The sequence below is a fragment of the Choloepus didactylus genome, chromosome 12 (assembly GCF_015220235.1).
Source record: "Choloepus didactylus isolate mChoDid1 chromosome 12, mChoDid1.pri, whole genome shotgun sequence".
Lineage (NCBI taxonomy): Eukaryota > Metazoa > Chordata > Mammalia > Pilosa > Megalonychidae > Choloepus > Choloepus didactylus.
This window is the reverse complement of record NC_051318.1, coordinates 23,604,533-23,607,974: the sequence shown is the minus strand read 5'-3', so window position 1 is coordinate 23,607,974 and position 3,442 is coordinate 23,604,533.

Genomic DNA, 3,442 nt, shown 5'->3' with positions numbered 1-3,442 from the left:
GAGTCATATTCCACGTTGCCAGGGAGATCCACCCCACTGGGTGTCTGATCCCACGCAGGGGGGAGGGCAGTGATTTCACCTTTCAAGTTGGCCTAGCCAGAGAGAGAGGGCCACATCTGAGCAACAAAGAGGCATTCGGGAGGAGGCTCCCAGGCACAACCATAGGGAGGCCCAGCCTCTCCCCTGCAGCAACCGTCTTCCCAAGGGTAAAACCTATGGTAGAGGGCTCAACCCATCAAACCACCAGTCCCCTATGTCTGTGGTCATGTTAGCAACCATCGAGGTGGGGTCGGCGAATACCCCTGCATTCTCCACAGGCTCCTCAAGGGGGCACTACATCTTTTTTTCCTTGTTTTTCTTTTTTTTTTTTAACTTTCCCTTCTTTTTTAAATCAACTGTATGAAAAAAAAGTTAAAAAGAAAACAAACATACAATAAAAGAACATTTCAAAGAGACCATAACAAGGGAGTAAGAAAAAGACAACTAACCTAAGATAACTGCTTAACTTCCAACATGTTCCTACTTTACCCCAAGAAAGTTACCTAATATAGCAACATTTCTGTGAACTTGTACCTACTATATCCATCAGAAATTAACAGACCATAATCATTCCTGGGCATCCCCAGAACGTTAAATAGCTTATCTGTTCTTCTTGGATTATTGTTCCCCCTTCCTTAATTACTCTCTATTGCTAGTTCCCCTACATTCTACATTACAAACCATTTGTTTTACATTTTTCAAAGTTCACATTAGTGGTAGCATATAATATTTCTCTTTTTGTGCCTGGCTTATTTCGCTCAGCATTATGTCTTCAAGGTTCATCCATGTTGTCATATGTTTCACGAGATCGTTCCTTCTTACTGCCGCGTAGTATTCCATCGTGTGTATATACCACATTTTATTTATCCACTCATCTGTTGAAGGACATTTGGGTTGTTTCCATCTCTTGGCAATTGTGAATAATGCTGCTATGAACATTGGCGTGCAGATCTCTGTTCGTGTCACTGCTTTCCGATCTTCTGGGTATATATCGAGAAGTGCAATCGCTGGATCGAATGGTAACTCTATATCTAGTTTTCTAAGGAACTGCCAGACTGACTTCCAGAGTGGCTGAACCATTATACAGTCCCACCAACAATGAATAAGAGTTCCAATTTCTCCACATCCCCTCCAGCATTTGTAGTTTCCTGTTTGTTTAATGGCAGCCATTCTAACCGGTGTTAGATGGTATCTCATTGTGGTCTTAATTTGCATCTCTCTAATAGCTAGTGAAGCTGAACCTTTTTTCATGTGTTTCTTGGCCATTTGTATTTCCTCTTCAGAGAACTGTCTTTTCATATCTTTTGCCCATTTTATAATTGGGCTGTCTGTACTATTGTCATTGAGTTGTAGGATTTCTTTATATATGCAAGATATCAGTCTTTTGTCAGATACATGGTTTCCAAAAACTTTTTCCCATTGACTTGGCTGCCTCTTTACCTTTTTGAGAAATTCCTTTGAGGTGCAGAAACTTCTAAGCTTGAGGAGTTCCCATTTATCTATTTTTTCTTTTGTTGCTTGTGCTTTGGGTGTAAAGTCTAGGAAGTGGCCGCCTAATACAAGGTCTTGAAGCTGTTTTCCTACATTATCTTCTAGGAGTTTTATGGTACTTTCTTTTATATTGAGATCTTTGGTCCATTTTGAGTTAATTTTTGTGTAGGGTGTGAGGTAGGGGTCCTCTTTCATTCTTCTGTATATGGATATCCAACTCTCCCAGCCCCTTTTGTTGAAAAGACCATTATGACTCAGTTCAGTGACTTTGGGGGCCTTATCAAAGATCAGTTGGCCATAGATCTGAGGGTCTATCTCTGAATTCTCAATTCGATTCCACTGATCTATATGTCTATCTTTGTGCCAGTACCATGCTGTTTTGACACCTGTGGCTTTATAATAAGTTTCAAAGTCAGGGAGTGTAAGTCCTCCCACTTCGTTTTTCTTTTTTAGAGTGTCTTTAGCAATTCGAGGCATCTTCCCTTTCCCAATAAATTTGATAACTAGCTTTTCCAACTCTGCAAAGTAGGTTGTTGGAATTTTGATTGGGATTGCATTGAATCTGTAGATAAGTTTGCGTAGAATTGACATCTTAATGACATTTAGTCTTCCTATCCATGAACATGGAATATTTTTCCATCTTTTAAGGTCCCCTTCTATTTCTTTTAGTAGAGTTGTGTAGTTTTCTTTGTATAGGTCTTTTACATCTTTGGTTAAGTTTATTCCTAGGTACTTGATTTTTTTAGCTGCTATTGAAAATGGTATCTTTTTCTTGAGTGTCTCTTCAGTTTGTTCATTTCTAGCATATAGAAACATTACTGACTTATGTGCATTAATCTTTTATCCCGCTACTTTGCTAAATTTGTTTATTAGCTCTAGTAGCTGTATCGTCGATTTCTCAGGGTTTTCTAGTTATAAGATCATATCATCTGCAAACAATGACAGTTTTACTACTTCTTTTCCAAATTGGATGCCTTTTATTTCTTTGTCTTGCCAGATTGCCCTGGCTAGCACTTCCAGCACAATGTTGGCATAATAGCGGGCATCCTTGTCTTGTTCCTGATCTTAGAGGGAAGGCTTTCAGTCTCTCACCATTGAGTACTATGCTGGCTGTGGGTTTTTCATATATGCTCTTTATCATGTTGAGGAAGTTTCCTTCAATTCCTACCTTTTGAACTGTTTTTATCAAAAACGGATGTTGGATTTTGTCAAATGCTTTTTCAGCATCTATCGAGATGATCAATTGATTTTTCCCTTTCGACTTGTTAATGTGTTGTAATACGTTGATTGATTTTCTTATGTTGAACCATCCTTGCATGCCTGGAATGAACCCCACTTGGTCATGGTGTATGATTTTTTTAATGTGTCTTTGGATTCGATTTGCAAGTATTTTGTTGAGGATTTTTGCATCTATATTCATTAGGGAGATTGGCCGGTAGTTTTCCTTTTTTGTAGCATCTTTGCCTGGTTTTGGTATTAGATTGATGTTAGCTTCATAAAATGAGTTAGGTAGTGTTCCATTTTCTTCAATGTTTTGAAAGAGTTTGAGTAAGATTGGTGTCAGTTCTTTCTGGAAAGTTTGGTAGAATTCCCCTGTGAAGCCATCTGGCCCTGGGCATTTATTTGTGGGAAGATTTTTGATGACTGATTAGATCTCTTTGCTTGTGATGGGTTGATTGAGGTCTTCTATTTCTTCTCTGGTCAGTCTAGGTTGTTCGTATGTTTCCAGGAAATTGTCCATTTCTTCTACATTATCCAGTTTGTTACCATACAGTTGTTCATAATATCCTCTTATAATTTTTTTAATTTCTTCAGGATCTGCAGTTATGTCACCTTTTTCATTCATTATTTTGTTTATATGGGTCTTCTCTCTTTTTGATTTTGTGAGTCTAGCTAGGGGCTTGTCAATCTT